The 21,750-nt window shown below is 38.0% G+C and overlaps 6 non-coding genes across 6 annotated transcripts; all 6 read left to right on the top strand.

Annotated features, from left to right (window-relative positions):
• The first annotated feature begins 4,370 nt into the window (after positions 1 to 4,370).
• On the top strand, positions 4,371 to 4,443 carry TRNAF-GAA (transfer RNA phenylalanine (anticodon GAA)). The gene has a single exon. It is a non-coding gene; the product is annotated as a tRNA-Phe (tRNA).
• A 6,921-nt stretch (positions 4,444 to 11,364) lies between these two features.
• TRNAF-GAA (transfer RNA phenylalanine (anticodon GAA)) lies at positions 11,365 to 11,437 on the top strand. Its single transcript has one exon. It is a non-coding gene; the product is annotated as a tRNA-Phe (tRNA).
• A 4,001-nt stretch (positions 11,438 to 15,438) lies between these two features.
• On the top strand, positions 15,439 to 15,511 carry TRNAF-GAA (transfer RNA phenylalanine (anticodon GAA)). Its single transcript has one exon. It is a non-coding gene; the product is annotated as a tRNA-Phe (tRNA).
• A 2,841-nt stretch (positions 15,512 to 18,352) lies between these two features.
• On the top strand, positions 18,353 to 18,425 carry TRNAF-GAA (transfer RNA phenylalanine (anticodon GAA)). Its single transcript has one exon. It is a non-coding gene; the product is annotated as a tRNA-Phe (tRNA).
• Positions 18,426 to 18,933: 508 nt separating this feature from the next.
• Positions 18,934 to 19,006, top strand: TRNAF-GAA (transfer RNA phenylalanine (anticodon GAA)). Its single transcript has one exon. It is a non-coding gene; the product is annotated as a tRNA-Phe (tRNA).
• A 1,677-nt stretch (positions 19,007 to 20,683) lies between these two features.
• On the top strand, positions 20,684 to 20,756 carry TRNAF-GAA (transfer RNA phenylalanine (anticodon GAA)). Its single transcript has one exon. It is a non-coding gene; the product is annotated as a tRNA-Phe (tRNA).
• The last annotated feature ends 994 nt before the right edge of the window (positions 20,757 to 21,750 follow it).

Raw genomic sequence — 21,750 nt, 5'->3', positions numbered from 1 at the left:
TAAACTCTTGTCTGCATCACATTCCACTTCCCCTTGAACACAGATGTCAGTAGTCAGATGACATTGCTTACCTACTCATGCCAAATATATCTGGGTAATATAGTGCTAGTCCATTCAGAGTTAAAAAAAACAACTACCTAACCTGGATCCCAAAAATGCTATTTACCCATTGCACCAGTTAACTGGGGAATGATACAGGACTCCTTAAAACATATCTCTACCATATGAGGTTAAAAATCCAGGTCCTGCATCTATTTTGTTAAATGGTTCAAATTAGAGTATGAAGACCCCAGGTATCAGAAGGCCGAAATAGCTCAGTTGGGAGAGTGTTAGAGTGAAGATCTAAAGGTCCCTGGTTCAATCCTGGGTTTCGGCACAGTTGAGAGGTTCCTTGCTTCTAACAAAATAGGCCTTGGAATCAGCTGTAGTACTTTTTCTCTATTCATCAAATTTTTTCCAACTGATCTACAACACAATCAATTGAACATAGACTTTGCTTTATGTCCTCCTTCTAAACTTGCTTCCACCTCTCTTACCTTCAGGTTTGACAATGAATATTTCCCATTTCATGCTTTTTTGTAAAGTAAACTCTTGTCTGCATTACTTTCCACTTCCCCTTGAACACAGATGTCAGTAGTCAGATGACATTGCTTACCTACTCATGCCAAATATTTCTGGGTAATATAGTGCTAGTCCATTCAGAGTTAAAAAAACAACTACCTAACCTGGATCCCAAAAATGCTATTTACCCATTGCACCAGTTAATTGCGGAATGATACAGGACTCCTTAAAACATATCTCTACCATATGAGGTTAAAAAGTCCAGGTCCTGCATCTATTTTGTTAAATGGTTTAAATTAAAGTATGAAGACCACAGATATAAGCAGGCCGAAATTGCTCAGTTGGGAGAGCGTTAGACAGAAGATCTAAAGGTCCCTTGTTCAATCCTGGGTTTCGGCACAGTTGAGAGGTTCCTTGCTTCTAACAAAATAGGTCTTGGAATCAGCTGTAGTACTTTTTTCTCTATCAACATTTTTATCAACTGATCTACAAAATGATCAATTCAACATAGACGTTGCTTTCTGTCCTCCTTTTAAACTTTCTTCCACCTATCTTGCCTTCAGGTTTGACTATGAATGTTTCCCATTTCGTCCTTTTTTGTAAAGTAAACTCTTGTCTGCATCACATTCCACTTCCCCTTGAACACAGATGTCAGTAGTCAGATGACATTGCTTATGCCAAATATATCTGGGTAATATAGTGCTAGTCCATTCAGAGTTAAAAAAACAACTACCTAACCTGGATCCCAAAAATGCTATTTACCCATTGCACCAGTTAACTGTGGAATGATACAGGACTCCATAAAACATATCTCTACCATATGAGGTTAAAAATCCAGGTCCTGCATCTATTTTGTTAAATGGTTCAAATTAAAGTATGAAGACACCAGCTATCAGAAGGCTGAAATAGCTCAGTTGGGAGAGCGTTAGACTGAAGTTCTTAAGGTCCCTGGTTCAATCCTGGGTTTCGGCACAGTTGAGAGGTTCCTTGCTTCTAACAAAATAGGTCTTGGAATCAGCTGTAGTACTTTTTCTCTATTCATCAAAGTTTTCCAACTGATCTACAACACAATCAATTTAACATAGACTTTGCTTTATGTCCTCCTTCTAAACTTGCTTCCACATCTCTTACATTCAGGTTTGACAATGAATATTTCCCATTTCATGCTTTTTTGTAAAGTAAACTCTTGTCTGCATTACCTTCCACTTCCGCTTGAATACAGATTTCAGTAGTCAGATGACATTGCTTACCTACTCATGCCAAATACGTCTGGGTAATATAGTGCTAGTCCATTCGGAGTTAAAAAAAAAATGACCTAACCTGGATCCCAAAAATATTATTTACCCATTGCACCAGTTAATTGCGGAATGATACAGGACTCCTTGAAACATATCTCTACCATATGAGGTTAAAAATCCAGGTCCTGCATCTATTTCGTTAAATGGTTTAAATTAAAGTATGAAGACCACAGCTATAAGCAGGCGGAAATAGCTCAGTTGGGAGAGCGTTAGACTGAAGATCTAAAGGTACCTGGTTCAATCCCGAGTTTCGGCACAGTCCAGAGGTTCCTTGCTTCTAACAAAATAGGTCTTGGAATCTGCTGTAGTACTTTTTTCTCTATCAACATTTTTATCAACTGATCTACAAAATGATCAATTCAACATAGACTTTGCTTTCTGTCCTCCTTTTAAACTTTCTTCCACCTATCTTGCCTTCAGGTTTGACTATGAATGTTTCCCATTTCGTCCTTTTTTGTAAAGTAAACTCTTGTCTGCATCACATTCCACTTCCCCTTGAACACAGATGTCAGTAGTCAGATGACATTGCTTACCTACTCATGCCAAATATATCTGGGTAATATAGTGCTAGTCCATTCAGAGTTAAAAAAACAACTACCTAACCTGGATCCCAAAAATGCTATTTACCCATTGCACCAGTTAACTGGGGAATGATACAGGACTCCTTAAAACATATCTCTACCATATGAGTTTAAAAATCCAGTTCCTGCATCTATTTTGTTAAATGGTTCAAATTAAAGTATGAAGACCCCAATTATCAGAAGGCCGAAATAGCTCAGTTGGGAGAGCGTTAGACTGAAGATCTAAAGGTCCCTGGTTCAATCCTGGGTTTCGGCACAGTTGAGAGGTTCCTTGCTTCTAACAAAATAGGTCTTGGAATCAGCTGTAGTACTTTTTCTCTATTCATCAAATTTTTTCCAACTGATCTATAACACAATCAATTTAACATAGACTTTGCTTTATGTCCTCCTTCTAAACTTGCTTCCACCTCTCTTACCTTCAGGTTTGACAATGAATATTTCCCATTTCATGCTTTTTTGTAAAGTAAACTCTTGTCTGCATTACCTTCCACTTCCCCTTGAACACAGATGTCAGTAGTCAGATGACATTGCTTACCTACTCATGCCAAATATATCTGGGTAATATAGTGCTAGTCCATTCAGAGTTAAAAAAACAACTACCTAACCTGGATCCCAAAAATATTATTTACCCATTGCACCAGTTAATTGCGGAATGATACAGGACTCCTTAAAACATATCTCTACCATATGAGGTTAAAAAGTCCAGGTCCTGCATCTATTTTGTTAAATGGTTTAAATTAAAGTATGAAGACCACAGATATAAGCAGGCCGAAATAGCTCAGTTGGGAGAGCGTTAGACAGAAGATCTAAAGGTCCCTGGTTCAATCCCGAGTTTCGGCACAGTCGATAGGTTCCTTGCTTCTAACAAAATAGGTATTGGAATCAGCTGTAGTAGTTTTTTCTCTATCAACATTTTTATCAACTGATCTACAAAATGATCAATTCAACATAGACTTTGCTTTCTGTCCTCCTTTTAAACTTTCTTCCACCTATCTTGCCTTCAGGTTTGACTATGAATGTTTCCCATTTCGTCCTTTTTTGTAAAGTAAACTCTTGTCTGCATCACATTCCACTTCCCCTTGAACACAGATGTCAGTAGTCAGATGACATTGCTTACCTACTCATGCCAAATATATCTGGGTAATATAGTGCTAGTCCATTCAGAGTTAAAAAAACAACTACCTAACCTGGATCCCAAAAATGCTATTTACCCATTGCACCAGTTAACTGTGGAATGATACAGGACTCCATAAAACATATCTCTACCATATGAGGTTAAAAATCCAGGTCCTGCATCTATTTTGTTAAATGGTTCAAATTAAAGTATGAAGACCCCAGCTATCAGAAGGCTGAAATAGCTCAGTTGGGAGAGCGTTAGACTGAAGTTCTTAAGGTCCCTGGTTCAATCCTGGGTTTCGGCACAGTTGAGAGGTTCCTTGCTTCTAACAAAATAGGTCTTGGAATCAGCTGTAGTACTTTTTCTCTATTCATCAAAGTTTTCTAACTGATCTACAACACAATCAATTTAACATAGACTTTGCTTTATGTCCTCCTTCTAAACTTGCTTCCACATCTCTTACCTTCAGGTTTGACAATGAATATTTCCCATTTCATGCTTTTTTGTAAAGTAAACTCTTGTCTGCATTACCTTCCACTTCCCCTTGAACACAGATGTCAGTAGTCAGATGACATTGCTTACCTACTCATGCCAAATATTTCTGGGTAATATAGTGCTAGTCCATTCAGAGTTAAAAAAACAACTACCTAACCTGGATCCCAAAAATGCTATTTACCCATTGCACCTGTTAATTGCGGAATGATACAGGACTCCTTAAAACATATCTCTACCATATGAGGTTAAAAATCCAGGTCCTCCATCTATTTTGTTAAATGGTTTAAATTAAAGTATGAAGACCACAGCTATAAGCAGGCCGAAATAGCTCAGTTGGGAGAGCGTTAGACTGAAGATCTAAAGGTCCCTGGTTCAATCCCGGGTTTCGGCACAGTTGAGAGGTTCCTTGCTTCTAACAAAATAGGTCTTGGAATCAGCTGTAGTACTTTTTTCTCTATCAACATTTTTATCAACTGATCTACAAAATGATCAATTCAACGTAGACTTTGCTTTCTGTCCTCCTTTTAAACTTTCTTCCACCTATCTTGCCTTCAGGTTTGACTATGAATGTTTCCCATTTCGTCCTTTTTTGTAAAGTAAACTCTTGTCTGCATCACATTCCACTTCCCCTTGAACACAGATGTCAGTAGTCAGATGACATTGCTTACCTACTCATGCCAAATATATCTGGGTAATATAGTGCTAGTCCATTCAGAGTTAAAAAAACAACTACCTAACCTGGATCCCAAAAAGGCTATTTACCCATTGCACCAGTTAACTGGGGAATGATACAGGACTCCTTAAAACATATCTCTACCATTTGAGTTTAAAAATCCAGGTCCTGCATCTATTTTGTTAAATGGTTCAAATTAAAGTATGAAGACCCCAGCTATCAGAAGGCTGAAATAGCTCAGTTGGGAGAGCGTTAGACTGAAGATCTAAAGGTCCCTGGTTCAATCCCGGGTTTCGGCACCGTTGAGAGGTTCCTTGCTTCTAACAGAATAGGTCTTGGAATCAGCTGTAGTACTTTTCCTCTATTCATCAAATTTTTTCCAACTGATCTACAGCACAATCAATTTAACATAGACTTTGCTTTATGTCCTCCTTCTAAACTTGCTTCCACCTCTCTTACCTTCAGGTTTGACAATGAATATTTCCCATTTCATGCTTTTTTGTAAAGTGAACTCTTGTCTGCATTACCTTCCACTACCCCTTGAACACAGATGTCAGTAGTCAGATGACATTGCTTACCTACTCATGCCAAATACGTCTGGGTAATATAGTGCTAGTCCATTCGGAGTTAAAAAAAAAATGACCTAACCTGGATCCCAAAAATATTATTTACCCATTGCACCAGTTAATTGCAGAATGATACAGGACTCCTTAAAACATATCTCTACCATATGAGGTTAAAAATCCAGGTCCTGCATCTATTTCGTTAAATGGTTTAAATTAAAGTATGAAGACCACAGCTATAAGCAGGCCGAAATAGCTCAGTTGGGAGAGCGTTAGACTGAAGATCTAAAAGTCCCTTGTTCAATCCCGAGTTTTGGCACAGTTGAGAGGTTCCTTGCTTCTAACAAAATAGGTCTTGGAATCAGCTGTAGTACTTTTTTCTCTATCAACATTTTTATCAACTGATCTACAAAATGATCAATTCAACATAGACTTTGCTTTCTGTCCTCCTTTTAAACTTTCTTCCACCTATCTTGCCTTCAGGTTTGACTATGAATGTTTCCCATTTCGTCCTTTTTTGTAAAGTAAACTCTTGTCTGCATCACATTCCACTTCCCCTTGAACACAGACCTCAGTAGTCAGATGACATTGCTTACCTACTCATGCCAAATATATCTGGGTAATATAGTGCTAGTCCATTCAGAGTTAAAAAAACAACTACCTAACTTGGATCCCAAAAATGCTATAGTATTTACCCATTGCACCAGTTAACTGGGGAATGATACAGGACTCCTTAAAACATATCTCTACCATATGAGTTTAAAAATCCATTTCCTGCATCTATTTTGTTAAATGGTTCAAATTAAAATATGAAGAGCCCAATTATCAGAAGGCTGAAATAGGTCAGTTGGGAGAGCGTTAGACTGAAGATCTAAAGGTCCCTGGTTCAATCCCAGGTTTCGGCACAGTTGAGAGGTTCCTTGCTTCTAACAAAATAGGTCTTGGAATCAGCTGTAGTACTTTTTCTCTATTCATCAAATTTTTTTCAACTGATCTACAACACAATCAATTTAACATAGACTTTGCTTTATGTCCTCCTTCTAAACTTTCTTCCACCTCTCTTACCTTCAGGTTTGACAATGAATATTTCCCATTTCATGCTTTTTTGTAAAGTAAACTCTTGTCTGCATTACCTTCCACTTGCCCTTGAACACAGATGTCAGTAGTCAGATGACATTGCTTACCTACTCATGCCAAATATATCTGGGTAATATAGTGCTAGTCCATTCAGAGTTAAAAAAACAACTACCTAACCTGCATCCCAAAAATGCTATTTACCCATTGCACCAGTTAATTGCGGAATGATACAGGACTCCTTAAAACATATCTCTACCATATGAGGTTAAAAATCCAGGTCCTGCATCTATTTTGTTAAATGGTTTAAATTAAAGTATGAAGACCACGGATATAAGCAGGCCGAAATAGCTCAGTTGGGAGAGCATTAGACTGAAGATCTAAAGGTCCCTGGCTCAATCCCGGGTTTCGGCACAGTTGAGAGGTTCCTTGCTTCTAACAAAATAGGTGTTGGAATCAGCTGTAGTACTTTTTTCTCTATCAACATTTTTATCAACTGATCTACAAAATGATCAATTCAACATAGACTTTGCTTTCTGTCCTCCTTTTAAACTTTCTTCCACCTATCTTGCCTTCAGGTTTGACTATGAATGTTTCCCATTTCGTCCTTTTTTGTAAAGTAAACTCTTGTCTGCATCACATTCCACTTCCCCTTGAACACAGATGTCAGTAGTTAGATGACATTGCTTACCTACTCATGCCAAATATATCTGGGTAATATAGTGCTAGTCCATTCAGAGTTAAAAAAAACAACTACCTAACCTGGATCCCAAAAATGCTATTTACCCATTGCACCAGTTAACTGTGGAATGATACAGGACTCCTTAAAACATATCTCTACCATATGAGGTTAAAAATCCAGGTCCTGCATCTATTTTGTTAAATGGTTCAAATTAGAGTATGAAGACCCAAGCTATCAGAAGGCCAAAATAGCTCAGTTGGGAGAGCGTTAGAGTGAAGATCTAAAGGTCCCTGGTTCAATCCTGGGTTTCGGCACAGTTGAGAGGTTCCTTGCTTCTAACAAAATAGGCCTTGGAATCAGCTGTAGTACTTTTTCTCTATTCATCAAATTTTTTCCAACTGATCTACAACACAATCAATTGAACATAGACTTTGCTTTATGTCCTCCTTCTAAACTTGCTTCCACCTCTCTTACCTTCAGGTTTGACAATGAATATTTCCCATTTCATGCTTTTTTGTAAAGTAAACTCTTGTCTGCATTACCTTCCACTTCCCCTTGAACACAGATGTCAGTAGTCAGATGACATTGCTTACCTACTCATGCCAAATATTTCTGGGTAATATAGTGCTAGTCCATTCAGAGTTAAAAAAACAACTACCTAACCTGGATCCCAAAAATGCTATTTACCCATTGCACCAGTTAATTGCGGAATGATACAGGACTCCCTAAAACATATCTCTACCATATGAGGTTAAAAATCCAGGTCCTGCATCTATTTTGTTAAATGGTTCAAATTAAAGTATGAAGACCCCAATTATCAGAAGGCCGAAATAGCTCAGTTGGGAGAGCGTTAGACTGAAGATCTAAAGGTACCTGGTTCAATCCCGGGTTTCGGCACAGTTGAGAGGTTCCTTGCTTCTAACAAAATAGGCCTTGGAATCAGCTGTAGTACTTTTTCTCTATTCATCAAATGTTTTCCAACTGATCTACAACACAATCAATTGAACATAAACTTTGCTTTATGTCCTCCTTCTAAACTTGCTTCCACCTCTCTTACCTTCAGGTTTGACAATGAATATTTCCCATTTCATGCTTTTTTGTAAAGTAAACTCTTGTCTGCATTACCTTCCACTTCCCCTTGAACACAGATGTCAGTAGTAAGATGACATTGCTTACCTACTCATGCCAAATATTTCTGGGTAATATAGTGCTAGTCCATTCGGAGTTAAAAAAAAAAATGACCTAACCTGGATCCCAAAAATATTATTTACCCATTGCACCAGTTAATTGCGGAATGATACAGGAATCCTTAAAACATATCTCTACCATATGAGGTTAAAAATCCAGGTCCTGCATCTATTTCGTTAAATGGTTTAAATTAAAGTATGAAGACCACAGCTATAAGCAGGCCAAAATAGCTCAGTTGGGAGAGCGTTAGACTGAAGGTCTAAAGGTCCCTGGATCAATCCCGAGTTTCGGCACAGTCAAGAGGTTCCTTGCTTCTAACAAAATAGGTCTTGGAATCAGCTGTAGTACTTTTTTCTCTATCAACATTTTTATCAACTGATCTACAAAATGATCAATTCAACATAGACTTTGCTTTCTGTCCTCCTTTTAAACTTTCTTCCACCTATCTTGCCTTCAGGTTTGACTATGAATGTTTCCCATTTCGTCCTTTTTTGTAAAGTAAACTCTTGTCTGCATCACATTCCACTTCCCCTTGAACACAGATGTCAGTAGTCAGATGACATTGCTTACCTACTCATGCCAAAAATATCTGGGTAATATAGTGCTAGTCCATTCAGAGTTAAAAAAACAACTACCTAACCTGGATCCCAAAAATGCTATTTACCCATTGCACCAGTTAACTGCGGAATGATACAGGACTCCTTAAAACATATCTCTACCATATGAGGTTAAAAATCCAGGTCCTGCATCTATTTTGTTAAATGGTTCAAATTAAAGTATGAAGACCCCAGCTATCAGAAGGCCGAAATAGCTCAGTTGGGAGAGCGCTAGACTGAAGATCTAAAGGTCCCTGGTTCAATCCCGGGTTTTGGCACGGTTGAGAGGTTCCTTGCTTCTAACAAAACATGTCTTGGAATCAGTTGTAGTACTTTTTCTCTATTCATCAAAGTTTTTCCAACTGATCTACAACACAATCAATTTAACATAGACTTTGCTTTATGTCCTCCTTCTAAACTTGCTTCCACCTCTCTTACCTTCAGGTTTGACAATGAATATTTCCCATTTCATGCTTTTTTGTAAAGTAAACTCTTGTCTGCATTACCTTCCACTTCCCCTTGAACACAGATGTCAGTAGTCAGATGACATTGCTTACCTACTCATGCCAAATACGTCTGGGTAATATAGTGCTAGTCCATTCGGAGCTAAAAAAAAAAAAATGACCTAACCTGGATCCCAAAAATAATATTTACCCATTGCACCAGTTAATTGCGGAATGATACAGGACTCCTTAAAACATATCTCTACCATATGAGGTTAAAAATCCAGGTCCTGCATCTATTTTGTTAAATGGTTTAAATTAAAGTATGAAGACCACAGCTATAAGCAGGCTGAAATAGCTCAGTTGGGAGAGCGTTAGACTGAAGATCTAAAGGTTCCTGGTTCAATCCCGGGTTTCGGCACAGTTGAGAGGTTCCTTGCTTCTAACAAAATAGGTCTTGGAATCAGCTGTAGTACTTTTTTCTCTATCAACATTTTTATCAACTGATCTACAAAATGATCAATTCAACATAGACTTTGCTTTCTGTCCTCCGTTTAAACTTTCTTCCACCTATCTTGCCTTCAGGTTTGACTATGAATGTTTCCCATTTCGTCCTTTTTTGTAAAGTAAACTCTTGTCTGCATCACATTCCACTTCCCCTTGAACACAGATGTCAGTAGTCAGATGACATTGCTTACCTACTCATGCCAAATATATCTGGGTAATATAGTGCTAGTCCATTCAGAGTTAAAAAAACAACTACCTAACCTGGATCCCAAAAATGCTATTTACCCATTGCACCAGTTAACTGGGGAATGATACAGGACTCCTTAAAACATATCTCTACCATATGAGGTTAAAAATCCAGGTCCTGCATCTATTTTGTTAAATGGTTCAAATTAGAGTATGAAGACCACAGTTATCAGAAGGCCGAAATAGCTCAGTTGGGAGAGCGTTAGACTGAAGATCTAAAGGTCCCTGGTTCAATCCTGGGTTTCGGCACAGTCGAGAGGTTCCTTGCTTCTAACAAAATAGGTCTTGGAATCAGCTGTAGTACTTTTTCTCTATTCATCAAATTTTTTCCAACTGATTTACAACACAATCAATTTAACATAGACTTTGCTTTATGTCCTCCTTCTAAACTTGCTTCCACCTCTCTTACCTTCAGGTTTGACAATGAATATTTCCCATTTCATGCTTTTTTGTAAAGTAAACTCTTGTCTGCATTACCTTCCACTTCCCCTTGAACACAGATGTCAGTAGTCAGATGACATTGCTTACCTACTCATGCCAAATATTTCTGGGTAATATAGTGCTAGTCCATTCAGAGTTAAAAAAACAACTACCTAACCTGGATCCCAAAAATGCTATTTACCCATTGCACCTGTTAATTGCGGAATGATACAGGACTCCTTAAAACATATCTCTACCATATGAGGTTAAAAATCCAGGTCCTCCATCTATTTTGTTAAATGGTTTAAATTAAAGTATGAAGACCACAGAAATAAGCAGGCCGAAATAGCTCAGTTGGGAGAGCGTTAGACTGAAGATCTAAAGGTCCCTGGTTCAATCCTGGGTTTCGGCACAGTTGAGAGGTTCCTTGCTTCTAGCAAAATAGGTCTTGGAATCAGCTGTAGTACTTTTTCTCTATCGACATTTTTATCAACTGATCTACAAAATGATCAATTCAACATAGACATTGCTTTCTGTCCTCCTTTTAAACTTTCTTCCACCTCTCTTACCTTCAGGTTTGACAATGAATATTTCCCATTTCATGCTTTTTTGTAAAGTAAACCCTTGTCTGCATTACCTTCCACTACCCCTTGAACACAGATGTCAGTAGTCAGATGACATTGCTTACCTACTCATGCCAAATACGTCTGGGTAATATAGTGCTAGTCCATTCGGAGTTAAAAAAAAAAATGACCTAACCTGGATCCCAAAAATATTATTTACCCATTGCACCAGTTAATTGCGGAATGATACAGGACTCCTTAAAACATATCTCTACCATATGAGGTTAAAAATCCAGGTCCTGCATCTATTTTGTTAAATGGTTTAAATTAAAGTATGAAGTCCACAGCTATAAGCAGGCCGAAATAGCTCAGTTGGGAGAGCGTTAGACTGAAGATCTAAAGGTCCCTGGTTCAATCCCGGGTTTTGGCACAGTTGAGAGGTTCCTTGCTTCTAACAAAATAGGTCTTGGAATCAGCTGTAGTACTTTTTTCTCTATCAACATTTTTATCAACTGATCTACAAAATGATCAATTCAACGTAGACTTTGCTTTCTGTCCTCCTTTTAAACTTTCTTCCACCTATCTTGCCTTCAGGTTTGACTATGAATGTTTCCCATTTCGTCCTTTTTTGTAAAGTAAACTCTTGTCTGCATCACATTCCACTTCCCCTTGAACACAGATGTCAGTAGTCAGATGACATTGCTTACCTACTCATGCCAAATATATCTGGGTAATATAGTGCTAGTCCATTCAGAGTTTAAAAAACAACTACCTAACCTGGATCCCAAAAAGGCTATTTACCCATTGCACCAGTTAACTGGGGAATGATACAGGACTCCTTAAAACATATCTCTACCATTTGAGTTTAAAAATCCAGGTCCTGCATCTATTTTGTTAAATGGTTCAAATTAAAGTATGAAGACCCCAGCTATCAGAATGCCAAAATAGCTCAGTTGGGAGAGCGTTAGACTGAAGATCTAATGGTCCCTGGTTCAATCCCGGGTTTCGGCACAGTTGAGAGGTTCCTTGCTTCTAACAAAATAGGTCTTGGAATCAGCTGTAGTACTTTTTCTCTATTCATCAAAGTTTTCCAACTGATCTACAACACAATCAATTTAACATAGACTTTGCTTTATGTCCTCCTTCTAAACTTGCTTCCACCTCTCTTACCTTCAGGTTTGACAATGAATATTTCCCATTTCATGCTTTTTTGTAAAGTGAACTCTTGTCTGCATTACCTTCCACTACCCCTTGAACACAGATGTCAGTAGTCAGATGACATTGCTTACCTACTCATGCCAAATACGTCTGGGTAATATAGTGCTAGTCCATTCGGAGTTAAAAAAAAAATGACCTAACCTGGATCCCAAAAATATTATTTACCCATTGCACCAGTTAATTGCAGAATGATACAGGACTCCTTAAAACATATCTCTACCATATGAGGTTAAAAATCCAGGTCCTGCATCTATTTTGTTAAATGGTTTAAATTAAAGTATGAAGACCACAGCTATAAGCAGGCCGAAATAGCTCAGATGGGAGAGCGTTAGACTGAAGATCTAAAGGTCCCTGGTTCAATCCCGAGTTTCGTCACAGTTGAGAGATTTCTTGCTTCTAACAAAATAGGTCTTGGAATCAGCTGTAGTACTTTTTTCTCTATTAACATTTTTATCAACTGATCTACAAAATGATCAATTCAACATAGACTTTGCTTTCTGTCCTCCTTTTAAACTTTCTTCCACCTATCTTGCCTTCAGGTTTGACTATGAATGTTTCCCATTTCGTCCTTTTTTGTAAAGTAAACTCTTGTCTGCATCACATTCCACTTCCCCTTGAACACAGATGTCAGTAGTCAGATGACATTGCTTACCTACTCATGCCAAATATATCTGGGTAATATAGTGCTAGTCCATTCAGAGTTAAAAAAACAACTACCTAACCTGGATCCCAAAAATGCTATTTACCCATTGCACCAGTTAATTGCGGAATGATACAGGACTCCTTAAAACATATCTCTACCATATGAGGTTAAAAATCCAGGTCCTGCATCTATTTTGTTAAATGGTTTAAATTAAAGTATGAAGACCTCGGATATAAGCAGGCCGAAATAGCTCAGTTGGGAGAGCATTAGACTGAAGATCTAAAGGTCCCTGGTTCAATCCCGGGTTTTGGCACAGTTGAGAGGTTCCTTGCTTCTAACAAAATAGGTCTTGGAATCAGCTGTAGTACTTTTTCTCTATTTATCAAATTTTTTCTAAATGATCTACAACCCAATCAATTTAACATAGACTTTGCTTTATGTCCTCCTTCTAAACTTGCTTCCACCTCTCTTACCTTCAGGTTTGACAATGAATATTTCCCATTTCATGCTTTTTTGCAAAGTAAACTCTTGTCTGCATTACCTTCCACTTCCCCTTGAACACAGATGTCAGTAGTCAGATGACATTGCTTACCTACTCATGCCAAATATATCTGGGTAATATAGTGCTAGTCCATTCAGAGTTAAAAAAACAACTACCTAACCTGGATCCCAAAAATGCTATTTACCCATTGCACCAGTTAATTGCGGAATGATACAGGACTCCTTAAAACATATCTCTACCATATGAGGTTAAAAATCCAGGTCCTGCATCTATTTTGTTAAATGGTTTAAATTAAAGTATGAAGACCGCGGATATAAGCAGGCCGAAATAGCTCAGTTGGGAGAGCATTAGACTGAAGATCTAAAGGTCCCTGGTTCAATCCCGGGTTTTGGCACAGCTGAGAGGTTCCTTGCTTCTAACAAAATAGGTCTTGGAATCAGCTGTAGTACTTTTTTCTCTATCAACATTTTTATCAACTGATCTACAAAATGATCAATTCAACATAGACTTTGCTTTCTGTCCTCCTTTTAAACTTTCTTCCACCTATCTTGCCTTCAGGTTTGACTATGAATGTTTCCCATTTCGTCCTTTTTTGTAAAGTAAACTCTTGTCTGCATCACATTCCACTTCCCCTTGAACACAGATGTCAGTAGTCAGATGACATTGCTTACCTACTCATGCCAAATATATCTGGGTAATATAGTGCTAGTCCATTCAGAGTTAAAAAAACAGCTACCTAACCTGGATCCCAAAAATGCTATTTACCCATTGCACCAGTTTACTGCGGAATGATACAGGACTCCTTAAAACATATCTCTACCATATGAGGTTAAAAATCCAGGTCCTGCATCTATTTTGTTAAATGGTTCAAATTAAAGTATGAAGACCCCAGCTATCAGAAGGCCGAAATAGCTCAGTTGGGAGAGCGTTAGACTGAAGATCTAAAGGTCCTTGGTTCAATCCCGGGTTTCGGCACGGTTGAGAGATTCCTTGCTTCTAACAAAACATGTCTTGGAATCAGTTGTAGTACTTTTTCTCTATTCATCAAAGTTTTTCCAACTGATCTACAACACAATCAATTTAACATAGACTTTGCTTTATGTCCTCCTTCTAAACTTGCTTCCACCTCTCTTACCTTCAGGTTTGACAATGAATATTTCCCATTTCATGCTTTTTTGTAAAGTAAACTCTTGTCTGCATTACCTTCCACTTCCCCTTGAACACAGATGTCAGTAGTTAGATGACATTGCTTACCTACTCATGCCAAATACGTCTGGGTAATATAGTGCTAGTCCATTCGGAGTTAAAAAAAAAAAATGACCTAACCTGGATCCCAAAAATATTATTTACCCATTGCACCAGTTAATTGCGGAATGATACATGACTCCTTAAAACATATCTCTACCATATGAGGTTAAAAATCCAGGTCCTGCATCTATTTTGTTAAATGGTTTAAATTAAAGTATGAAGACCACAGCTATAAGCAGGCTGAAATAGCTCAGTTGGGAGAGCGTTAGACTGAAAATCTAAAGGTTCCTGGTTCAATCCCGGCTTTCGGCACAGTTGAGAGGTTCCTTGCTTCTAACAAAATAGGTCTTGGAATCAGCTGTAGTACTTTTTTCTCTATCAACATTTTTATCAACTGATCTACAAAATGATCAATTCAACATAGACTTTGCTTTCTGTCCTCCGTTTAAACTTTCTCCCACCTATCTTGCCTTCAGGTTTGACTATGAATGTTTCCCATTTCGTCCTTTTTTGTAAAGTAAACTCTTGTCTGCATCACATTCCACTTCCCCTTGAACACAGATGTCAGTAGTCAGATGACATTGCTTAAATACTCATGCCAAATATATCTGGGTAATATAGTGCTAGTCCATTCAGAGTTAAAAAAACAACTACCTAACCTGGATCCCAAAAATGCTATTTACCCATTGCACCAGTTAACTGGGGAATGATACAGGACTCCTTAAAACATATCTCTACCATATGAGTTTAAAAATCCAGTTCCTGCATCTATTTTGGTAAATGGTTCAAATTAAAGTATGAAGACCCCAATTATCAGAAGGCCGAAATAGCTCAGTTGGGAGAGCGTTAGACTGAAGATCTAAAGGTCCCTGGTTCAATCCCGGGTTTTGGCACAGTTGAGAGGTTCCTTGCTTCTAACAAAATAGGTCTTGGAATCAGCTGTAGTACTTTTTCTCTATTCATCAAATTTTTTCTAAATGATCTACAACACAATCAATTTAACATAGACTTTGCTTTATGTCCTCCTTCTAAACTTGCTTCCACCTCTCTTACCTTCAGGTTTGACAATGAATATTTCCCATTTCATGCTTTTTTGTAAAGTAAACTCTTGTCTGCATTACCTTCCACTTCCCCTTGAACACAGATGTCAGTAGTCAGATGACATTGCTTACCTACTCATGCCAAATATATCTGGGTAATATAGTGCTAGTCCATTCAGAGTTAAAAAAACAACTACCTAACCTGGATCCCAAAAATGCTATTTACCCATTGCACCAGTTAATTGCGGAATGATACAGGACTCCTTAAAACATATCTCTACCATATGAGGTTAAAAATCCAGGTCCTGCATCTATTTTGTTAAATGGTTTAAATTAAAGTATGAAGACCATGGATATAAGCAGGCCGAAATAGCTCAGTTGGGAGAGCATTAGACTGAAGATCTAAAGGTCCCTGGTTCAATCACGGGTTTTGGCACAGTTGAGAGGTTCCTTGCTTCTAACAAAATAGGTCTTGGAATCAGCTGTAGTACTTTTTTCTCTATCAACATTTTTATCAACTGATCTACAAAATGATCAATTCAACATAGACTTTGCTTTCTGTCCTCCTTTTAAACTTTCTTCCACCTATCTTGCCTTCAGGTTTGACTATGAATGTTTCCCATTTCGTCCTTTTTTGTAAAGTAAACTCTTATCTGCATCACATTCCACTTCCCCTTGAACACAGATGTCAGTAGTCAGATGACATTGCTTACCTACTCATGCCAAATATATCTGGGTAATATAGTGCTAGTCCATTCAGAGTTAAAAAAACAGCTACCTAACCTGGATCCCAAAAATGCTATTTACCCATTGCACCAGTTAACTGCGGAATGATACAGGACTCCTTAAAACATATCTCTACCATATGAGGTTAAAAATCCAGGTCCTGCATCTATTTTGTTAAATGGTTCAAATTAAAGTATGAAGACCCCAGCTATCAGAAGGCCGAAATAGCTCAGTTGGGAGATTGTTAGACTGAAGATCTAAAGGTCCCTGGTTCAATCCCGGGTTTCGGCACGGTTGAGAGGTTCCTTGCTTCTAACAAAACATGTCTTGGAATCAGTTGTAGTACTTTTTCTCTATTCATCAAAGTTTTTCCAACTGATCTACAACACAATCAATTTAACATAGACTTTGCTTTATGTCCTCCTTCTAAACTTGCTTCCACCTCTCTTACCTTCAGGTTTGACAATGAATTTTTCCCATTTCATGCTTTTTTGTAAAGTAAACTCTTGTCTGCATTACCTTCCACTTCCCCTTGAACACAGATGTCAGTAGTTAGATGACATTGCTTACCTACTCATGCCAAATACGTCTGGGTGATATAGTGCTAGTCCATTCGGAGTTAAAAAAAAAAAATGACCTAACCTGGATCCCAAAAATATTATTTACCCATTGCACCAGTTAATTGCGGAATGATACATGACTCCTTAAAACATATCTCTACCATATGAGGTTAAAAATCCAGGTCCTGCATCTATTTTGTTAAATGGTTTAAATTAAAGTATGAAGACCACAGCTATAAGCAGGCTGAAATAGCTCAGTTGGGAGAGCGTTAGACTGAAGATCTAAAGGTTCCTGGTTCAATCCCGGCTTTTGACACAGTTGAGAGGTTCCTTGCTTCTAACAAAATAGGTCTTGGAATCAGCTGAAGTACTTTTTTCTCTATCAACATTTTTATCAACTGATCTACAAAATGATCAATTCAACATAGACTTTGCTTTCTGTCCTCCGTTTAAACTTTCTTCCACCTATCTTGCCTTCAGGTTTGACTATGAATGTTTCCCATTTCGTCCTTTTTTGTAAAGTAAACTCTTGTCTGCATCACATTCCACTTCCCCTTGAACACAGATGTCAGTAGTCAGATGACATTGCTTACCTACTCATGCCAAATATATCTGGGTAATATAGTGCTAGTCCATTCAGAGTTAAAAAACACAACTACCTAACCTGGATCCCAAAAATGCTATTTACCCATTGCACCAGTTAACTGGGGAATGATACAGGACTCCTTAAAACATATCTCTACCATATGAGGTTAAAAATCCAGGTCCTGCATCTATTTTGTTAAATGGTTCAAATTAGAGTATGAAGACCACAGTTATCAGAAGGCCGAAATAGCTCAGTTGGGAGAGCGTTAGACTGAAGATCTAAAGGTCCCTGGTTCAATCCTGGGTTTCGGCACAGTCGAGAGGTTCCTTGCTTCTAACAAAATAGGTCTTGGAATCAGCTGTAGTACTTTTTCTCTATTCATCAAATTTTTTCCAACTGATTTACAACACAATCAATTTAACATAGACTTTGCTTTATGTCCTCCTTCTAAACTTGCTTCCACCTCTCTTACCTTCAGGTTTGACAATGAATATTTCCCATTTCATGCTTTTTTGTAAAGTAAACTCTTGTCTGCATTACCTTCCACTTCCCCTTGAACACAGATGTCAGTAGTCAGATGACATTGCTTACCTACTCATGCCAAATATTTCTGGGTAATATAGTGCTAGTCCATTCATAGTTAAAAAAACAACTACCTAACCTGGATCCCAAAAATGCTATTTACCCATTGCACCTGTTAATTGCGGAATGATACAGGACTCCTTAAAACATATCTCTACCATATGAGGTTAAAAATCCAGGTCCTCCATCTATTTTGTTAAATGGTTTAAATTAAAGTATGAAGACCACAGATATAAGCAGGCCGAAATAGCTCAGTTGGGAGAGCGTTAGACTGAAGATCTAAAGGTCCCTGGTTCAATCCCGGGTTTCGGCACAGTTGAGAGATTCCTTGCTTCTAGCAAAATAGGTCTTGGAATCAGCTGTAGTACTTTTTCTCTATCGACATTTTTATCAACTGATCTACAAAATGATCAATTCAACATAGACATTGCTTTCTGTCCTCCTTTTAAACTTTCTTCCACCTATCTTGCCTTCAGGTTTGACTATGAATGTTTCCCATTTCGTCCTTTTTTTGTAAAGTAAACTCTTGTCTGCATCACATTCCACTGCCCCTTGAACACAGATGTCAGTAGTCAGATGACATTGCTTACCTACTCATGCCAAATATATTTGGGTAATATAGTGCTAGTCCATTCAGAGTTAAAAAAACAACTACCTAACCTGGATCCCAAAAATGCTATTTACCCATTGCACCAGTTAACTGCGGAATGATACAGGACTCCTTAAAACATATCTCTACCATATGAGGTTAAAAATCCAGGTCCTGCATCTATTTTGTTAAATGGTTCAAATTAAAGTATGAAGACCCCAGCTATCAGAAGGCCGAAATAGCTCAGTTGGGAGAGCGTTAGACTGAAGATCTAAAGGTCCCTGGTTCAATCCCGGGTTTCGGCACGGTTGAGAGGTTCCTTGCTTCTAACAAAACATGTCTTGGAATCAGTTGTAGTACTTTTTCTCTATTCATCAAAGTTTTTCCAACTGATCTACAACACAATCAATTTAACATAGACTTTGCTTCATGTCCTCCTTCTAAACTTGCTTCCACCTCTCTTACCTTCAGGTTTGACAATGAATTTTTCCCATTTCATGCTTTTTTGTAAAGTAAACTCTTGTCTGCATTACCTTCCACTTCCCCTTGAACACAGATGTCAGTAGTTAGATGACATTGCTTACCTACTCATGCCAAATACGTCTGGGTAATATAGTGCTAGTCCATTCGGAGTTAAAAAAAAAAAATGACCTAACCTGGATCCCAAAAATATTATTTACCCATTGCACCAGTTAATTGCGGAATGATACATGACTCCTTAAAACATATCTCTACCATATGAGGTTAAAAATCCAGGTCCTGCATCTATTTTGTTAAATGGTTTAAATTAAAGTATGAAGACCACAGCTATAAGCAGGCTGAAATAGCTCAGTTGGGAGAGCGTTAGACTGAAGATCTAAAGGTTCCTGGTTCAATCCCGGCTTTCGGCACAGTTGAGAGGTTCCTTGCTTCTAACAAAATAGGTCTTGGAATCAGCTGTAGTACTTTTTTCTCTATCAACATTTTTATCAACTGATCTACAAAATGATCAATTCAACATAGACTTTGCTTTCTGTCCTCCGTTTAAACTTTCTTCCACCTATCTTGCCTTCAGGTTTGACTATGAATGTTTCCCATTTCGTCCTTTTTTGTAAAGTAAACTCTTGTCTGCATCACATTCCACTTCCCCTTGAACACAGATGTCAGTAGTCAGATGACATTGCTTACCTACTCATGCCAAATATATCTGGGTAATATAGTGCTAGTCCATTCAGAGTTAAAAAACACAACTACCTAACCTGGATCCCAAAAATGCTATTTACCCATTGCACCAGTTAACTGGGGAATGATACAGGACTCCTTAAAACATATCTCTACCATATGAGGTTAAAAATCCAGGTCCTGCATCTATTTTGTTAAATGGTTCAAATTAGAGTATGAAGACCACAGTTATCAGAAGGCTGAAATAGCTCAGTTGGGAGAGCGTTAGACTGAAGATCTAAAGGTCCCTGGTTCAATCCTGGGTTTCGGCACAGTCGAGAGGTTCCTTGCTTCTAACAAAATAGGTCTTGGAATCAGCTGTAGTACTTTTTCTCTATTCATCAAATTTTTTCCAACTGATTTACAACACAATCAATTTAACATAGACTTTGCTTTATGTCCTCCTTCTAAACTTGCTTCCACCTCTCTTACCTTCAGGTTTGACAATGAATATTTCCCATTTCATGCTTTTTTGTAAAGTAAACTCTTCTCTGCATTACCTTCCACTTCCCCTTGAACACAGATGTCAGTAGTCAGATGACATTGCTTACCTACTCATGCCAAATATTTCTGGGTAATATAGTGCTAGTCCATTCATAGTTAAAAAAACAACTACCTAACCTGGATCCCAAAAATGCTATTTACCCATTGCACCTGTTAATTGCGGAATGATACAGGACTCCTTAAAACATATCTCTACCATATGAGGTTAAAAATCCAGGTCCTCCATCTATTTTGTTAAATGGTTTAAATTAAAGTATGAAGACCACAGATATAAGCAGGCCGAAATAGCTCAGTTGGGAGAGCGTTAGACTGAAGATCTAAAGGTCCCTGGTTCAATCCCGGGTTTCGGCACAGTTGAGAGATTCCTTGGTTCTAGCAAAATAGGCCTTGGAATCAGCTGTAGTACTTTTTCTCTATCGACATTTTTATCAACTGATCTACAAAATGATCAATTCAACATAGACATTGCTTTCTGTCCTCCTTTTAAACTTTCTTCCACCTATCTTGCCTTCAGGTTTGACTATGAATGTTTCCCATTTCGTCCTTTTTTGTAAAGTAAACTCTTGTCTGCATCACATTCCACTTCCCCTTGAACACAGATGTCAGTAGTCAGATGACATTGCTTACCTTCTCATGCCAAATATATTTGGGTAATATAGTGCTAGTCCATTCAGAGTTAAAAAAACAACTACCTAACCTGGATCCCAAAAATGCTATTTACCCATTGCACCAGTTAACTGCGGAATGATACAGGACTCCTTAAAACATATCTCTACCATATGAGGTTAAAAATCCAGGTCCTGCATCTATTTTGTTAAATGGTTTAAATTAAAGTATGAAGACCACAGCTATAAGCAGGCTGAAATAGCTCAGTTGGGAGAGCGTTAGACTGAAGATCTAAAGGTTCCTGGTTCAATCCCGGCTTTCGGCACAGTTGAGAGATTCCTTGCTTCTAGCAAAATAGGTCTTGGAATCAGCTGTAGTACTTTTTCTCTATCGACATTTTTATCAACTGATCTACAAAATGATCAATTCAACATAGACATTGCTTTCTGTCCTCCTTTTAAACTTTCTTCCACCTATCTTGCCTTCAGGTTTGACTATGAATGTTTCCCATTTCGTCCTTTTTTGTAAAGTAAACTCTTGTCTGCATCACATTCCACTTCCCCTTGAACACAGATGTCAGTAGTCAGATGACATTGCTTACCTTCTCATGCCAAATATATTTGGGTAATATAGTGCTAGTCCATTCAGAGTTAAAAAAACAACTACCTAACCTGGATCCCAAAAATGCTATTTACCCATTGCACCAGTTAACTGCGGAATGATACAGGACTCCTTAAAA

The sequence above is a fragment of the Lissotriton vulgaris genome, chromosome 8, assembly GCF_964263255.1.
Source record: "Lissotriton vulgaris chromosome 8, aLisVul1.2, whole genome shotgun sequence".
NCBI lineage: Eukaryota > Metazoa > Chordata > Amphibia > Caudata > Salamandridae > Lissotriton > Lissotriton vulgaris.
The sequence above is the reverse complement of the archived record's forward strand: the minus strand, read 5'-3'. Positions and strand labels throughout refer to the sequence as shown.